Source organism: Thermobia domestica, chromosome 5 (genome assembly GCF_964235325.1).
Source record: "Thermobia domestica chromosome 5, izTheDome1.hap1.1, whole genome shotgun sequence".
Classification (NCBI taxonomy): domain Eukaryota; kingdom Metazoa; phylum Arthropoda; class Insecta; order Zygentoma; family Lepismatidae; genus Thermobia; species Thermobia domestica.
The window spans coordinates 252383445-252404471 of record NC_137458.1 but is presented as its reverse complement, the minus strand read 5'-3'; positions in this window follow the sequence as shown (position 1 = coordinate 252404471).

Here is a 21027-nt window from a genome sequence, read left to right as displayed (position 1 = left end):
ACAAATTTGAGTTCTGTATAGATATAACGTGTTTTCGTTACTATTTTCCTCGTATAACCTAAACTGTAAGAACTTAGGGGAAAACACAATTGCAAAACATTCAGAGCTCACAGTCCCACAATTTTAATTTGCATTAAAAGTATGATATAAATTAATTTAATCTGCCCTTTTTTTTAACGTAGAATATAGTATACAAAGTATTTTCTATTATTGTGACGTTGTCCAAACAGTGTAAACTTCTCCCTATTACTAAATATTACATACAAACATTATGTGAATTTTTCTCATAATTTTGTGAATGTGACTTGTTTGCTTTGTGCTCGGAACGCCCTATTAAAATTTTGTTTAATTATTATAATCATTATTATATTAGGGGGCATAGTAGGTTTGTCTTGGGGCGCTCACCTTTGATGTGAGGAGTCGCTGATTCACCTCAGACCATGTGAGTTTGTGTAGTGAACAAAATCGTTCGACTATTTCTTCATATGTTTTTTTTTTAAATTTTATAGCAAATATTTCTTAAGCTCACATTCTCATTAATCATATGCCTCCTTTAGTCTACAAAGCATAAGGCTTGGCCTTATACTTGTCAAAGTTTGGTTTCTGAGGTAATGCTAAGTTAACGGCAATATAAGTACACTAAAAAAAAAAAAAAAAAAAAAAAAAAAAAAAAAACGGTGTCCAAATATAAGGATAAAACGGGGATAATATGCTTTCTGTTGGGAACACCATGACAAGACCGTGGTGTCAATCAAAATACTTGGTGCAAGACCCTTATTTCTTGTGGCTACGTACGTCGATAAGTGAAAGCACCAATTATTCCTGCGCAAACACTAAGCACCGCTCTCACTTACTGGCGTACGTCGCCACAAGACATAATACTGTTGCACCCAGTATTACGATTGACACCACGATCTTGTCATGGTGTTCCCAACAGAAAGCAGACTATGCTCTTTCTCTCCTGAAATCTGGACTCCGTTTTTTTCAGTGTAAAAATGAGTGAAAACCTGTATTATGGAGCCATAACTGGAAATATTCAGTCCTTATACAACTGGTAGCACTCATACTAATTCTTTAATGTCTCAATTCTAAATTCTTCAATTCTACTTTTTCATGTACCTTTCGGAACCATAGGACTAAGTACTATGCGACATACTAATGCTATATTGGTTTACTTACTTCACTAAGTGAATACCCGAACACCTCCTTTGGAATAGAACATTAATACATTAGAACATTAGAATAGAATATTATAATGAAAAATATTTCTTTTACAAGATTCCTACTTGTTTTGCTTCAAATGATGGAATAATTGGTGGAATGAGAAAGTGGGAGGAACAGGGAGTACCCCGAGAAAACCTACGGACACGATGTTGTCCACTACAAACTTACTTAGTCGGGGATCGAACCAGAGACCCTACACATCAGAGGTATGTGCTCTACCATCGAGCGACCGTGCTTACTATTCCAATTTATATACGTAATTATATTACTATTAATCTTAATATTTCTCAACTTCTGTACATTGCCGTGTTGCCTGCTTTCAGATCATTAGTCAGATTTTTTTAAAAAGTTTTCTAATAGAAATTGTCATATTTTATTTTGCATAAATTGTCCAAGCCACAGAGAGTTCATCCACGTTCCCGTAAGACAACTAGGGCTAGATGTCCTAGACCATGTGTCTAGCTAGTTAGTTGCAAGCTCACAACTACTATGTAGAAGGATCAGGTTCCCTCCAAAAATTCGAGGTATTCCGAATCTTTGAAGTGTTACTACAGATTATTGCCCTTTATTAAAAATAATTTTCCCCACTTAAAGTGGACAGAGAAATATTAATGAAAACATAGGTATGGTTAGTATACTACCTTATATAGGATGGTTAGAAAGAAAAGACCGTGAATCGTATCCGGTATAGGCAGCATTACTTTGAGGAGTTAAGAGTCCATTATCTGTCTTCTGTATTAAGTGCTTTGAAAAGATTCATCCGGTATAACAAGGAACCAAATGAAATATATTCCAAATCAGTTAATGAATTTTATTAGGCCCTAATGGAATACAATACGACTGAATATTACTTACGAATCGGATAAACCTTAATGTTTCATTGTAGCACAGTTGACATTACCATTTAAAGTTTGCGTTTATTTTAGTTATGTTATTTTATTACACTTATATATTTCTTCTTTATTAACATTTTTCTTAATTTGTCCTTGTGGTTAGGTACTTATAGTCCGACATTTATTAAATAATATTAGAAGTTTAATTAAATAAAATGTTGGTAGATATATTTTTGATGAGGATCTTTAAACAAGGATGAGGATTTTTTTTTAAAACAAGAGTTTCTTTCCCATCCGAGGAACAGCGGGCCATAGAAGGTAACACCTTCTCTGTAACCAGAGATATCTTCTAGTTTATGGAGCGTTAAAATGTTTAGCATGGTGTCAGCCTGTATGGTACTACAGACTGAAGTAGGAGAATATATAAGGGCATACTAGTGAGCAAATCAATTTGATGAAGTATTTCATTTAAACATTACCGGTAGTATGGAATACTTTAATAACTTTTCAAAAAATTTAACTGTGTATATTGTTATATCTAGCATACTTTTTACAATATAAGTTACTTACTTATTTACAAATTATTTCCCTGCATCAACTAAATTTATTTCTATTTCGTGCAGAAATTACATACTCTGAAGCATTTGTATGCATCTACCAAACATCGCTGAAATAGTAGATGCTCAGTAGACATCTCGTGAATTCCGTTATACTCATAGTAAGCTAATGATGGTCCATGATTGCTAATTTAATTTCAGTGACACTGAAATTATAGACAAAAATCAAGGGGACCAGTGGCGGGGTCTAGCCCAGGGCCGCGGGGTATAACCCCCCAGTTTTTTCAACGACAAAAGCAATTGAAGCTATTAGTTGTATGTGCTTGAAAGTTTATAGTAAACTCATGATATACCTATCATAGTCTGGGGTCTGGTTGCCCCCCTCCTTCCCAGCTTTTAACTTCTAGATCCGACACTCAAGGGGACCCGAAAGCATCTACAATTGACAAGAAAATAATTACTATTAAATCTTTGTGAAATCTAAGTATCTCTTTTTGCCAATATTAGGCAGAGAAGGGATACACCGTTTTACAATTTTTGAATACCTCTATTATAATACCTGTATAATGGGAGAGAATTTGCTGAGTCGAACAGAAAACTAATGAGGAAGTATTAGAAATAGAGAGGAAGAAAAGAAGAATTTTGCATATTATTGATAAGAAGAATAAAAACTGATTGGGACTTTGCCTAAGAAGGAACTGTATCATGAGGGACGTGTTAGAGAGTATGGTGGTAGGAAAGAGAGGGATGGGACGAAGAATATTAAAATCGATGGGTGGTACCAAAACAGAAAATTCGAACGTGAAGACGAAGAGGTTACCTGAAGACTTTGGGGCATGGAAGCTTCTCAGTTGCTGAAAGGACCTGCTAATAATGGCAGAATTCCTGTGATGATGATGTTTAATTGCGATTTATCTTACTGCGATTTCAGAAGCATATTTCTTTCACTAGATTTGTACGGTATTGTAATTTTTACGGCAAATGATGACTGACTGAAACTATTGTATCCTGAAAAGAATACCTTTTCTGGGATAGTATTATCAATGTGCGATGTGTTAGAACATTCTTACCTTCACTCGGCCACAAATCATCTACCTTTCGAGTAAGATGAAGTGATATTTTAAATTTGATTGATTTTTTTTTTTTTTTTGTCAACGTAATTGTGAAGCATACTTTTACTCCGGGAGTAGGGTACATTTTGATCTCATCCTTGACTGGCTTTAAACTGAAGCAGTAGGGATTTTACGAAATACTCAAATATAGATATACGTCGGACGATATCAAAATCTAATATGTAATTTTTAAAAAGACAAACTTAATTTTAAATTTGGTAGATGATCAGAAAGTAAATCTCTCTCCATTCTTCACTGATTTTCAATCCAGGTAATGATGTTGCTCATAAATCCTCGGAAATAATATGAGACATATTCCATCAATATTTGGTATTATATACTAAAAGTACCACCGAACATGCTTTCTAATTGGGAGTATTTCCATAATGTAGGGGCAGTGATGCCCACCCCCCTCATGTCCATGACGCACCCCCCTCAATTGTCTATCCGTAGGAGTTCTTCCATGAAAAAAATAATCTTTTCGATTAATTTTTACACCCCCTCAAATATATTTATATAGATTTTGACGCCCAAATATTTCAATGACGCAGTTTGCGTCATAGCTCCCCTTTGTGGGCACCCCTGTGTAGGGAAGACCCGGGGCTGGTTGACACAATTGTAGGTTGACACACTGCAAATAAAATCCACGTTTAGCTGTTGGTACCCCCGATACTCATGTCATTGGAGTGGCTACGTACGACGCAGTTGTTGTACTTCATGGAAACAGGAGAGCGTTTCAAGAGTTGAGAACAAAAAAAAAAAAAAAAAAAAAACTTTTTATAGAGGGGGCAAGTAAATTTTTATAATTCTAGTTTTTATATGATTTGGGGTACTAATTTACTAGTAAAGAAAACAACGGATAAGAAATTTCAAAGATTACTATTTCACCTACAATAGGCATGAAATAACAGTGTATAACTCATAGTAATTGTTTGCGGAAGCAAATAAGCTAACATGACACGTTGGGGCTGGTCGACACAAAAGGCTTAGGGTAGATTGACACATGTGTCAACCAACCCCATGTGGTGATGAAAGATATTTTCAATGTATCCTGTTAAGTCTTATGGTGAATGTTGTTTCAGTTTCAGAAGTTTGACATTTTCTTCTTTCAGTTTGGTACTGTAGGCCTATATTTATTGATTGAAACTTTACTTCTCTTCACGTCAACCAGCACTTACCTACTCTCTCCCCCAACTCAGAAATTCCCAAACGCTTCCGATTTAGCAGGTCTATATTCTTGCCTAAGAGAGCATTATTTTCCACACTTTATTTCATTAGCTAAGCTCGTAATAATAACAAAGGGGGAAGGAACTTCTAAGGGGTGTTTACTGCATATCTGTCTTGCATTTCTGATCATTGAGACGAAGGTCAATGTTTCTTGTATTCCTAAAGCAGCAGAAGAGTTTGAAAGAAAGAAATACCAATCGGAAGAATATGATTATTTAAGGTAAGATGGAGCCAAGAACGGTGAAATGATTTTTCTATTGTAATATAGATAGGCGGAGACCTACTGTTTTTTTAATACTCAATAAGGAATAGGTTGTGAAATAACTACTGGGTCTACGTCAGCTATAGGTAAAAGTATTTTCCATCTTGTTCTGTTTTAGTTGTGAAAAGAATAACCTGAGGTCAATTATAGGCCTATTCCAGTCATTAGTTCTTTTTGTTGTAGGAAGAATTAATAATATGCAGTTTTGATAATACTCTTGGTTGTAATTGTTAGGTAGGAAGCACAGGACTGATACCCTTTTAAAGAAATTGTGAACGTTAGCTTGTGTAGTATATAAGTTTTCAGTTGCCTGCAGTAAATCTAACACTCCATGTGCATTATTTGTATTCAGTTGTTTGAGATACTAGTCCTAGTAGTCATTTTCGTACTTATTATCTAGAATGTATAATTTGAAAATTCCCTGAATATGAAAGAAACACGTAGAAAATATTTCAATATATAAGTGTGTCCACCTACCCCATACAATGTGTCAACAAACCCAGACTCGGGGCTACTTGGCACTTCACTTAATGTTATTTTCAAACGTCTAGCTCCCATAATATAATACGACATTATTTTAATTAGTAGGGGAAAGTGTAACGAGCTTGCAAATACTTCCTTTCCTTCTCTAGAAAATTTATCTCACCAATTATAGGCGACAAATGAAAAAGTGTGTCAACCATCCGCGGTCACCTCCTATTGGTTAATTTGCTGGAATAAATATAATTAAGTACGGGCTGAATGTCTCCTGAAAGTCTTCTATGTCATGTAGTCCTTTATGTGAGAGATAAAACTAGACTTATCCTCACGATAAAAAGAAGCTCAATATTTGCTGCGACACTCTCTCCTCCTGAACTGCTCCAGAGTCGAAAAAAAAAATGAAATGAAATCTTTAACTTTTACGTTCCCACATTATGCCGGCAAGCTAAAGGAGACGGTGATGATGAGAAATGAATGAAATGGTGGAATGAAGAAAGTGAGAGGAAACGGGAGAATCCCGAGAAAACCGACGCACATAATGTTTGTGTACCACAAACTTCACTGGGAGAGAGCTGAGATCGAATCCAGGACCCTATGCACCAGAGGTGAACGCTCTACCATTGAGCCACAGCTACCCCAGAGTTGAAAAATGTGAAGTTTATCTCGTAGTAGCAATTCCTTATTTGTACATCCAATAAGGTGCTTGTGGACGGTTTCCGACGTCGTATTGTTGAAATCTACACTCAGCTTGATGACAGAACAGTATTAGACTTGGTGCAAGTACACTAACGATGACTACTTCCGTGGTGGTAATGAAAGAGCAGGACTCTGTCCTCGGTGTTGTGACGTTGTCGCAGAAAACCAGACCTATTGAAGCTGATGTTATACAGAAATACAAGACCACTTAGCTTAGCGGAAAAGAATTACAGAATGAAGTCATGGTGATAGATAAACAGAAAGCTGATTAACAAGTATAAGGAATTATAGTATCACTGGTAAAGTAAAAAGTAGACGCTGATACTCTTGGTTTATTGTTTTCAAAGAATTTTACAATCGTGCATCGTCTGATGCTTGAAACTATAGTAAATATTTTTTGGTGGTGAATGTTGTTTTCCTAGTTGCGTTGAAATTATATATATCGTTCTTCTGGCAGGTGATGTCCTCCGGAAAGGTAACCGTCGATGGTCTCAGGCAACTTGTCTGGAGATTTATCCTTCCTCTTGACAGTCAGAGATCACCAAATAACTGGCTATTTGGGTTGCAACAAATGGGTAATTAACCGCTGATACAAAACAAACCATCCCCATTCATGATTGATGTTAATCCCCAGCAGAAGAAAGTCAAGGGCATATAAACGTCGTATTGCACCAACTCAAATGATTTTGGCAAGCGTTATTGAAGAACACTACTTTTTTTTTATCGTATTATTTGAGCAAGAAAAGTTCAAAATTAAGGGAAACTCACCCCATTTTATACACTAACCCTTGACCAATGTAAATGCAATCAATGAGGATACCTAAATGTCATAAAGGAAAAGTACGCTATATCTTATGAAAATCGAATAATTTTTAAGTAGGCTGTAGTCAAGGGCGCCCATCAGAAGGAGCCAAGGTGGGGTGCTCGTCCCCCCTAAGAGGAAATTATACTTGGGAATATCGAAAACCCAATAGAATTTTTACATTAGTTACAGCAAAATTTGAAACTATATTTGAAATGTTGCTTATACTTGCCCCCTCCCCTTGGAAACCACAACATGGGCGCCCTTGTAGTGGAAAATTAATTTGTATTTAAATGTGCAAACTCGCAACATAGCATAAATTTTCATCACCTCTACCCTTTTATTCTCGATAGGTTTCAACCACAAAAACGTGGTCATTTCTGTTAATTCAAAAAGTTCAAATATCAACTTTCATTAAAAAAAAATCTCATACATATAATCTCATAGTGTTCTTGTGAAACAGATGGACAGACACACAAATGCTGCAATATAAGTTGAATAATAAAAGTTTCGTTACCCTCGTTTAAATTGAAAAGCGGATTAGAATATGATAAAGACTGTTTAAGAAGAAATCATATTCTAATGCAATGATCGCCAACCTTAAAAAAAAATCTTACATTTGTTTATTTGTTTGTTGCCTATAAACTTAAACATATGAAATCAAACTCTCCAAATTAGCAAATGTCTAATATACATACGAAAAACATAATGTGCACAACCCTACACGTATACAATCAACTATGAGCCAAGGCTGACAATGACAGTTGCGCGGGAGAAACAAGCTGTTGTCATGGTCAGCGCTCCCTGTCGTTAGCGTCAGCTCAGTGGATCAAGGGTCTTCATCCCGGCGAAATTAAAATACCGCTAATTTTACAGTAATTATGTGATATCTTCAAATAGATAAAAGATAATTGAAATATGGAACAAGATCGCCCTAGATAATATTATTTTGCGTGAGGTACCGTTATCACAAATCACCTAGTGGCTTTCCGTTTTCAGCTGTTTAGAAACGCGAAAATAAATGCCGATTTTCAAAATGGCTCGAAATCGAAAGCAGATAAGTGAGTCGTGATAACGATTTCTCATGTAAAATAATATTGTCTAGGGCGCTCTTGTTCCACATTTCGATTATCTTTTATCTATTTGAAGATATCACATAATTACTGTAAAATTAGCGGTATTGTAATTTCGCCGGGATGAAGACTTAAAGAACCGGAGCGTTATTGCAATCTACTGACAATGTCTCCGCGAGCTACTAGTAGCTCGCGATCGACGGTTTGGCGATCACTGCTGTAACGGATACAATAGAAAGTATGGTAGATGGTAAAGGCAGAAGGGAGAGAAATAGACTAGAAATGAGGAGGGGCATAAAAATAAATTTTAATATAACAATAATATAGCGTGACAAAAATACTTGATGATTAGTTTAAAAAGATAAAAATTCAGTGAAGGTAATAAATAAGTAAACAAATAAATGAAAATATTTCTACAAGTAGGAAAAATATCACATGTAAATAAAATTCATGGGAAACGATGTGATGTTTTCAAATATAATCTATTATCACCAAATATTTGCAAGGCATTCATATTAGCTAATTTAGTTATGTATATATAGCAGAACACGACCTTGAACGTAAAATCGTGACAAAATGAAACTGAACTTAATTACAGAATAAAACGATCCTTTCTTTGCTCAAAATGAATATTATCGTGCATGATGGACGAATATTCAATTAAATTTAATGATGAGAACGGATTTTTTTTTTCGATTTCCTGTTCCTCTGGAAGGTATAAAACTATGCGGAAGATACATATTTCTATAATTATTAAATAAAATTATCTGTTATTATAAAAATATTGTAACGTTAAGATTAGAACCTCCATTAACCAGTGTACACAAGTGTAATGTTGCAACATCAGGATTCCATGAATTGACTCTAGAAGTATGCGCAATTACGTGCAAAAACCGGTTAAAACTTTTGTATGAACTTCAATATTAAGTGAAAGGAAATGCCAAGTATTTGATGACCTGTAAGAACAGATTGCAAACTGAAAGGAAAATTGAATATTTCTCAAGATAAGGAATGCAGTGGTATGTTGAAAGAGTAACTAAGTATTTTTAAAAAAGGTACCTTTCGTTCTTACTTATGATACATAAAGATAACATAAAAAGACGAACTGATTTCCGGCTTTAGGAAGATCTTAAAGAAATACTATAAACAGTGATGTTGTGCCATGACGAAACGAATGATTTTTTTAAAAATTATTTTTGTATTTTAGTTGCTGCATCGCTTATCAGTTTCATAATGTTTGAATAAAAGCAGATTTTTTTAAACGATATATGATTTTTACATCTGGGACTGACTTAAATTAACTTTCTGATGTGAAATTAATTCACCTCAACATTGTTCACTTATTCTTGGTAGAATGGATCACTAGAATACCTCAAAGAAAATATCTAGTGATTATCACGTGTGCATTTGGTGCACATAATCCTGGTGTGAGAGCATGAAAAGTAATTTCATAGTAATTCAGTTTCGTTAATCACCCATCTCCTGTAGGCTAACGGGCATTATCTTGAGATGTTAAACTTTAAAAAGAAAATCAGTTCATATCTTATAAAAAAAAAAAGCACCACGTTTCTTTAAAATCAAACAGTTCTATGTTTCAGCAAATTATTGTGGAAGGAGAATTCACATTTACATTCTTGTCAGACTTTAATGATAAATGGCAGGATGTTGGGAAAGTCCAGAAGAAACTATACGCCATATTGCATCAATATTTAATAATTTTGGTGAACATTATCGAAGAAAGTAACTTTCGTGTTGTGTAAATGGGGAAACTTCAAAATTTGGGGAAACTTACTCACTGCCACCTATTTATCCTTGACAGATTTCAACCGCAGCAGCTGTGGTTGTTGGAGATGTTTTATACACTATGTTTTATCAAAATCAGATATTTTCTACGTAGTGAAATATTGTTTTATAAGTGCATGTGAACACTTGAAATACGAAGTGAATTGGGGGGCGCGGTGGCTCAGTGGTAGAGCGTTCACCTCTGGTGCTTGGGGCCCCGGGTTCGATCCCAGCCCCCGCCAAGTGAACTTTGTGGTGGACAAACACCGCGCTCGTGGGTTTTCTCGTGGTTCTCCCGTTTCCTCCCACTTTCTTCATTCCACCATTTCACTCATCTCTCATTATCACCGTCTCCTTTAGCCTAACCGGCATAACCGTGGGACGTAAAACTTAAAGCTTTCTTTACGAAGTGAATTTTACCCCTTTATTATTGATGGATTACAGCCCCAAATAATAGGATTATCACTGTGGGTTGAAGGAAGACTCATAGCGTTATTCACAAGACGAAAAGAGAAATAAGTCCTAGTAAATATTTAGAAGCAATGTCCCGTCTCGATTCTCGAAAACCTCTCCTCGTATAATCAGACGTATTATCATACTGTCTTTTTTTTTTAAATAGTGGTCCACACATCACAAAATTTCAGAACACCCAGTATAACTTGCATACATATTGACAATGGTTAAGGGATATAATTCGTTTGTATTCTAAATATAAATCTTCGTTTTAAATTAAATAGGGAAATTTTCGGGATTGGTAGGAATTTGAAACTCCAACGTTATTAAAAATATATTTTCTTTTCATTTATTCATTATTTTTATATGTCCATGCCATATAAGAGAATCTCAATTACGAAACCGTGATTTATGAATTGTTTTCCAAGTTAAATCGCATTTCAAGAACTGGATGTAAATTTTTCTAAAATTATTTGCTAGTACCGTGTAAGATAGGATACTCATAACACCCCTCAACCTGATAAGATACCCATATTTTGGCAAAACAAGTTTGATCCGGTTTATAGGCTACTAATTTTTATTCGAAAACGCTGATTTATTATTGGCAACTGGGGCTGACCTCAGTTGTTAGCGCCTTAACGATAACTTCTCTTTACTAGAGTGCGTCAGGTATACAGACACACGTAATTCGTGCTCCGAAAGTCATGGACAATAGTGCAGGCATACAAAGAATTAAGGAAGCCTAGATCTAACACAAATAAAATTAAATATCCAGCGACAATATTGGATCCACAAATTCCAAGGATCAACGGAATTTTGAAGCAGGAGCTAAATTAAAAGTTTCAATATTTCCTGAACAGCCGCCATGCTTCGGGAGAGCAGCTATGGAACCATTGCTGCCGGAAAGTAGTGTGATTTTTATTTTACACGTGATCAATGCAAACATTTTTTGAGATTCCAGCTTTCCAGTAATTTTCCCTCCCTTTCTCTACAACTTAACCGATTTGTGTGGTAACCTGAATAGTTAGTTAACTTTGTAATTTTGTGTTTTAGATAGGATAAATATATCATAAACACTGATGGTGTGGTGATAGAGGTTGAGTGTATGTGCTCCGTATTTTCTGTGTAATATATCTGGAAATATGAACTGGAGATATTTCAACGGATGTACAATAGACAGTAAGTAACTGTGCTACATATTTTTCTTATTAGAATCGATGTTCGTGAAGTTTAAACTAATTAAACAGCATTTTGTGAGTGCAAATTGTGAACTAGCACTAATGTAAACAAATATCGAAGTTAAGATCGATTGAGGTTAAGATCGATCTGCAATAGTACCAGATACGTTAGTATATTTAAAGTTGCCAGTTCATACTTGAAATTAATCGGGGTACAAACACGAAATGCCCTAACAGAATTGAAACCGACAAGAAGTAAAATTAAAGACGCGAGAATTTTCATAGTTGCCAGTTCAGTTAGAAGAAGAATCTAAGTAATAACAGCAAATAATCATGAGTGTTTGTTTAGAGTGCAATAAATTGGTTACTCGTCAGGATTTGTCAAAAATACAGTGTGTGCAGTGCCTGAACTACGCTCACTTGAAATGTGTTAATTTGAAAGATGATGATGTGACGTATATGAGATCGGAGAATCAAAAATGGCGATGTGACAATTGCTCGAAATTAAGACGTAAGAGTTTACTAGGAGAAACTGTATCCGAAGATTTAATTACGGTCGAAAAAATGCAAAAAGTACTGAATGAGTTAAGAGAAGAAATAGCAAATTTAGGAAAACAAAATAGAGAAATTGAACGTGACCTAGGGAAATCGCTGAATGTTCTACATGAGAAGTTAGATGAAAACAATGACTTAATCAAAAAACAATCGGAAATGTTGAATTCGTGTGTTGAAAAAATTTCAAATTTAGAGAGTGAAAATGTGTTATTAAAGAAGCAATTAGCTGAATACCATTTGCAATTAGATGAAGTCGATCAATACAATAGACGTAATTCTATTGAAATTTACGGTGTACCTGAAAATCAGAATGAAAATACTTTTGAAACTGTTAGGAATGTCTGTAAAGCTTTGGATATTGATATAAGGGAGGAACAAATTGACATTTGTCATAGAATGAAAAAGGTGCCAAATCAAAAAGACAGGGGTATTATTGTTAAGTTTGTTAGGAGAACGGATAAGGAAAAGGTTGTACAAAGGCGTAAGGTGAAGCGAAATTTAAATACAACCCACTTGGGTTTGAACGCTATGCAAACCATCTATATCAATCATAGTATAACTAACTATAGAAGAAAAATTTTGGGACAAGCAAGGAAAGTAAAAAAAGAAAAAGGCTATGCGTTTGTTTGGGTTGATAATGCTGGAATGGTAAAATTAAAGAAAAGAGATACTGATAGAGATGTTGTATTATTAAAGACAATGGATGATGTGTTAAAACTGTAAAATGCCCAATTCTCAGACACGAGATTCGTAATTCATACCAATGGCAATAAATGACAGCAATATATTAATATATTACCAAAATGTAAGGGGACTTAACACAAAATTAAATGAATTTTATGTTAATAGTGCCGATGCTATGTATGATATAATAATAGTTACTGAAAGTTGGCTGCATAGTTATGTTCATAGTCGCGAATTCATTACTGATAATTATGTTGTTTATAGAGATGAGAGGATTGATAGAGGTGGGGGAGGTGTATTAGTGGCTATTAAAACTATTTATATTTCTAATAAAATAGAGTTTAAATGCAATACAGAAAGTCTATGTGTTAAAGTAAATATAAATGGTGATATATACTATATTATTACTTGCTACATACCCCCTTCTTCAAAGTATGAAGACTATGTATCGTTCTTTAATGCTTGTGATTCTATGGTAGACATATTCACAAAAAATGTAATTATAGTAGGCGATTTTAATCTGCCACATATTAGTGGTTCTACCTATGATCTTAATCAGGATGGGGTATGTTACAATACACTTGCAGATTTCATTAATATGAATGGTTTAAAATCAATAAATGATGTAAGTAATGAAAATGGGAAAACGTTAGATTTAGTGTTAACTAATGTGGAAGAAGAGGCGATAAAATTATCTAGAATTCACAGTCCATTTGTCAACGAAGATATACATCACCCAGCTATAATGCTGGATGTAATTTTAAAAATTAAGAAACAAGAAACTAAAAATGAATATGTATCAAAACGTAACTTTCAAAAAGCTAATTTTCTACAGATTTATAAAATGTTGAGGGAAGAAACGTTTGAGATGCTTGGCAATTGTGATAATGTTGATGAGGCAATAGACTGTTTTTATTCTAAAGTAAATAACATTTTTGATAAAAATGTACCGAAAGTGATCTCTTCAACTAAAAACAAATACCCATGTTGGTTTGACAATGAGATAATTGGGATAATTAAACAAAAACAAATACATCGAAAGAGAATGAAATATTCAGAACATGATAGAATAATGTTTAGACAACTCAGAAAACAATCCAAGAAAATGATTAATAAAGCATATAAGAAATATATAAATAATATAGAGCAAGGGTTGAAGTCAAATATAAAATGTTTTTGGAATTTGTTAAGCAGTAAAAACATAAATACTAAAAATAATTATAACAGAATAATGACATACGGAGAAAATATATTGGACACAAATAATGCAATTGCGAATGGCTTTGCTGACTTCTTTAAATCAGTTTATGAAAATTCGGATTGTTGTAAAATTAATAACTTAAATCAGTTAAACAACTTACCCCCACACACGTTAGTATTGAATTTAATTACTGTTGAAGAATTTAGAAAAGCAGTTAAGAAACTCAAGCCGAAAAAAGCTAGTGGCCCAGATGGTTTTCCACCTTACATACTGAAAGCTTGTGCAGAAGTATTAGAAAAACCATTATGTATTATTTACAATTTAATCATAAAGACTATGACCTATCCAATCTTATGGAAAAAAACTCGTATTTCACCTCTCTTTAAATCAGGAGACACTAGTAAGATTGAAAACTATAGACCATTTGCAATTTTATGTGCTCCATCTAAATTATTAGAACACATTTTATATAATCGTATTCTTGCTCATGTAAAATCATATATCGATATTAGACAGCATGGCTTCTTCCCAGGAAGGTCAACTATTTCCAACTTAATAACATATACGCAATATATATACTCTGTATTACATAGAAGATCGATTGTACATTCCATATATTTTGATTTTTCCAAAGCTTTTGATAAAGTCAATCATTCAATTTTATTGTTAAAGTTATCTAATATGGGTTTGTCAAATCAGTTCCTGTCTCTATTAAAATCTTATTTAGTAAATCGTACTCAATATATAGTTTACAATAATTTTGAATCTGCTGAATTTGTGGCAACTTCAGGAGTACCACAAGGTTCAAATCTAGGCCCATTATTGTTTTTGATTTATGTTAATGATTTACCATCAAGGGTCAAATTTGCAAAATGCATTATGTATGCAGACGATATAAAATTATATGGAGAAATTAAAGGTAACGATGATATTATTGCTATGCAAAATGACATAGATTCACTTTATAAATGGTCAGTTGAAAATTATTTGCAGTTTAATATTAAAAAGTGTTTATATATGATATTTTCAACAACAAAACGCTCATATAATACATGCTACACAATAAACAGACAACAGCTAAATAGAGTGAATACGTGTAAAGATTTGGGTGTGGTAATGGATGATTGTCTGACCTTCAAGGCTCATATAAATGAAGTAAGAAACCAAGCTTATAGAAAGTTAGGTTTCATAATTAGGAATGCTTTTGATTTAAATGATATTAACAGCTTCAAATTACTATATAACACATTAGTTAGAAGTAAGTTGGAGTATGGTTCATCTGTGTGGTTTACATCTTGTAAGTTAAATTCAAGTAAATTAGAAATGATTCAAAAGAAATTTTTACAATTTCTGTACTTTAAGAAATATCATCTGTCTGCACTAAGATTAAGGATTTCATACTCCAATTTATTGTCTGAATTTCAATATATTAGCCTTGAGGATAGGAGTGTAATACACCAGCAAATTTTGTTGTATAAAATTATAAATTATAAGATAGATGTTTCAGAATTTTTGGAAAACATTTCATTTAATGCTGTTGGAATTAGAAACAGGAACAGAAATTTATTTAAATATGATATTCCTAGAACTGAAAAATTCAAGAACTCTCCTTTAGTACGTTTGTGTAAATTATATAATGACCTGTCAGGAAAAAATCAAGTTGTGGATTTAGGAGTTCCATTGACAACATTTATAAAAATCATAAAATCTGTAATTAAAAATTCAAATAGCTAAATATGAATATTATATAAGTATCCTTGTCAAATTTGAATTTTAACAATATTATACATTCGTCATTATTAATATGGTATTAATAAAACATGAGTTCTTCTAGATGAACATTATTTTTATACTGGAATTTAGATTTTTGTATGTACGTATGATTTATTTAGATTACTTCTTTTGACTGGTTTCATTTTTTTGTTTTATTGTGTTTTATTTTTTTTACTATGCATGTAATTAATAGTGTGTTATTTAATTGTATTATGTACATTTAATTACATTATTTAGTTTTGTATGTATATTATTTTACTGTATTGCTTATTGATATATATCTAATTTGTGTAAGCAGTATTTGTAAGCCTTCTTTAATTGGAGTTATTTACTCTGTTGAAGGCATAAATAAATAAATAAATAAATAAATAAATAAATAAATAAATAATGGCGGCATTTAGTTCGTTATTCTGTGCTACGAGAATGCTTAAGATGTAAACCTTATTTGGGAAGCTCCTTCTTTACTACATCGATGAGTTAATTAATTTATTTTTGAGGGTTATTTTTTCCCTCAGAAAAGGTCCCAAATATATTTTGGCAAAAATTTATTTCTGGAAAATGTCATGTTTAAGTACAAAGGTTTTTGTCATTTATTCGATAAATTAAATTTAGAACATTGCATGTTGTGGATAAATTATTAAATTTTCCGATATATGTGTATGATAAGCAAATGACTTACGAAACGTGGATTTTCGGTCGTTACCTCTTCTGAGTTTTTAATGGAGTTCCTAATTTTTTTAATTGTACGTGATTGGACTGATTTTGTTTTAGTGATTGACGTAGAACAGACAATAGTAAACACACACTTTTGTTTATTTCGGTACTTTCCGTACCACGACGCCATATGCACACACCTCATTTTTTTTATTATTATCTGGAATTATGGTATTATCTGGAATTTCGCGTCCAGGGGAGTCAAGTGGTTGATAGTGTTTAACAATATTTCGTCCTAAAACCACTCTGTTAGCACGAAATTATTTTATTTATTTATTTTCATTTTTTTGGCTACCCCATTCAATATCTCTATTCTTTTATTCCTTTCTTTTTAAACTATTTTTTCTCTTCGCTGCTGCTGTGGCGTCGAACAATTTTTGTTGTTATAGACATTTCAAAATTAGGGTTCTGCTATCCATCCCTCAGTGATACCTTGGCGGCTGGGCCAGATACGGTGAATAAGTGGAAATTTTATAAAGCTTTTTTCCTTTGTGGGATCTTTACTTAAGGGCACGGACTTGCTCCTTGGCTCCAAGAGACCCCCAGATGGCCGTATATATTTTAAGGCCCAAATGTTCCGACCAATGAAGATGAAATTTGGCTTTAAAATCGACGCTTGTCGTGGCTTTTTGTTAGGTCCGAATATCATCTCGGTAGCATCTTTCTTCTGTTTATTTTCCCTTTCTACATCTATGTCCTGTTTCTTCTACCTTCTTCTTCCATCTTACTTCTTCAATTTTTTTTATCATTACCTTCCCCCGACCATTTTGAAGTTTTCTTAAATGTTAAAATAGTCTCAAGTTATATTTTGATTCCGGGAAAGTAATTTTCCATGCTGAATATTGAGGGTATTATTTCTGTGAGTCAGACACCTTCGCAATATGTCTTAGAGACATTTTATTTCCATAATCAGTAGTTTTTCCCTCTTTCGATCGTCAGTGGTCGTGATTGTATAACCGAACGAAGAAGAATAGTTTCGTGCCTCTTTTCTTTTAAATTAGTAATCTTGACCAATCCAGATTACAGTCTTCCTTGTTGGAAGTTCTAAGTTTCAGCTTTTGATTATCTGGGTCCCACTGATAGTGGCGTTTATAACCTTCAAACTTCGAAAGTATGTCTCAGAGGTGAAATTTTGTTTTCCCAATTGTGGATCTAGAAACGTTTGGTAATAATGTATATTAATTTATAATATTTCGGCGATGTTGATCTGGAAAACTAACATATTATTTGGAATGTCAAATTTATATTGAAATGAATTTTATTTTTTATGTTCTCTATGCATATATAGACCTGCTATTTACTATCCAATATAATATATATATATATATATAAGAATGCTTTGAGGCATTCTGTATCGATCCTCGTTTTCTAGTCGGGAATTATGTAATTAAGAGTTTAATCTTCTATAAAGCTGAATGTTTGTGACTCTTAATCTCTTGAACCGCCCGACAGATCTCGATAAAATTTTCAATGTAGATGCGGTTCTGAGCTGGGAGTGTTTTTAGCTATTTACTTTGACGGTAGAGCTTAGGGTTGGGGAAGGGGGGGCATAGAAAAAATTAAATAAAACTTAATAACTCTTGAACCACCCGATCAATCTCGATCAAACTTTCAACATAGAAAAAAGTTCGGGCCTGGAATGTTTTCTTCATTTCACTTTTCCATTGCAATAAAGGGTTGGGGGAGAGGAGAGATGCATGTCAAAAAAGTAAAAATAAAAGTGACTGTCTTTGTGACTTCATCACGCTTAAACCACCCGACCAATCTTAACCAAATTTTCAACATAGATGGGGTTCTGTTATGAGGTGATGTTTATCATATCACTTTAACTGTAAAATTTGGGGTAAAAGGGAGGAGAGGGGATAAATCTCAAAAAATAAATGAAACTTGCTAACTCTTGAGCCACCAGATCTATTTTAATCAAACTTTAATCATATGTATGTATGTATGTATGTATGTGTGTGTGTGTGTGTGTGTGTGTGTGTGTGTGTGTGTGTGCGTAAAAAGAATAAAAACAAAACTGACTGTGTTTGTGACATCATCACGCTTAAACCACTCGACCGATCTTAAAAAAACAATATGGATGAAGTTCGGACCTGGAGTGGGTTTACCATATCACTTTGACGGTAGACCTTGGGGGAGGGGGAGGAGAGGGGACAGATATATAAAAATATATAAAACCTAATAACTCTTGAACCACCGAACCGATCTCAATCAAATTTTCAACATAGATGAGAGTCGGGCCTTGGGTGTTTTTTATCGTTTCACTTTCACAGGTCAACGTAGAGGAGGGGAAGGGGTGAGATATATGTAAAAAATCAAAATAAAAATGACTGTCTTTGTGACGTCATCACTCTTGAACCACCCGACCAATCTCAATCGAATTTTCAACATACATGAATTTAGAGGCAGGGATTACTTTAGGCTATTCACTTTGACAATGCAACATAGTGGAGGGGGAGGGGGAGAAAAATTTTAAAAATGATGAAAATGATGAAATGATGACCAATATTAGTGTTGCATCCATAGTTTGTGGGGTTGATGAGAGAAACAGTGACACTTCTGATGCTGTTTCAATCCAAATTCGGGTCTGATAGTTGGTGAGGTGGAGGGTACAACGTAGAGGAGGGGGATGAACATTTAAAAATGATCGAAAATGACTAAATTAGTGTCGAATCCATAGCTTTAGGAGTAGCTGAGATTAACAGTGACGATTCTGATGCCTTGTGCCGCAGCACGGTGGTGGGGGAGGGGGACCTATATATAATTATGATCGAAAATGACCAATATTAGTGTCTGATCCATAGTTTTCGGGATCATTCAGATGAACAGTGAAATTTCCGATCCAGTTTAAGTACAAAATCAGCTCCACCACTTGGGGAGGGGAGAAAGAGATATATAAAAATAATCGAAAATGGCAACTATCAGTGTTGAATTTATAGTTCTCTGGGTCCCTTAGATGAACAGTGATACTGATAAATTCAAATTCAAACCCGCAATTTGGGGGATAGCGAAGAGATATTTAAAAATCATAGAAAATGACCGTTATTAGTGCTGAATCCACATTTTTTGGGGTCGGTGAGATGAACGGTGACACTTTCGATGCCATGGCCGATGCCTAATATATGGTCAAAACTGACCGATATTAGTGTTGAATCTATAGCTCTTGCGGATGAGGAGGGGTGACACACATTAAAATGCTCGAAAATTAGCAATATCAATGTGCAATTAAATTATTTATTTCAACCCAGCGAAGCGGGTAATATATGCTAGTATATTTATATTTATGAAGATGATGATACTTCATTGATGTATATGTGACAATGTGTGATATGTCTGTTTAACATATCGGCCGATTAAACGACGTACTTCGTTGTTCCCCTTTTAGTATCTACCTGACTAGCGTATTTGCTGCCATATTTATAATATTTTAGATTTTGTTTGTATTAAACGTAAAACATATACCGACAAAATCAATAAATGTGGGTTTCTTTTGTGTGAAGTATGTATGTTTTATGTTGTATGAAGTATTCCCTCCCCCCAGTTTTTTCTCATTGATTACAGAATCTCAGAATTGTGATTTTTCATCGGTGTAAACTAAAAACAGAAGTGAATCAGAAAACGTCAGTGAATTGATTTCAAAACATCGCTATTACTAAATCCGTTGGAGGCACATTCCGAATGACACTTCGTTTCCAACTGACATTTCATTGAATAATCGTTTGTCTCTCAATACAATCAGTTCGAAAACTATTATTTGGAAACTTTTTCAACGAAGGTGACAAGTTACCCCCATTATAGAAAGGGGGTTACCCCAAATATTTCTTACTTATTTGGAAAGCATATACGTATTTTAAACATCTCGGAACAGGTACCTAGAAAAACTAAGATACCAAATTGTGACTGTATTGGCTGTCATGCCATTTCAGTTGTATTTAAATATCATCATAAATTTTGTGATTGTGTTAAATTGGACCAAATAATGAGCGTACATAAGTTATTGAACAGTGAATGCACGCTAAAACTAGCGTGAGAGTGGACACAACTTAATACATATCATTAAATTATAAGCGTGAGTTATTCATGAAATTTTATTCCAATAATTATTCGGCATGTAAAGGTTACGAATACTTTTTTCTTTCTTTTGAAGGACTAAAGGAGAATTTGTCTCCTTATTATAAATAATAAATATTAAATTTCTAGCTACATTGTTTAGCATGATATAACTATATTTTTATCATTAGATTCAATCTCAACAGATTTAAAACCAAAGATTCTGATGCGGCAATTTCGAATGTCGAGATATGTTCAAATAACTTAAATGGTTAATGTGAGAAATTACCTATATAACACGATGTAATTTATAATAATAATATTGTCGTGTGTGTGTGTGTGTGTGTGTGTGTGTGTGTGTGATTTTT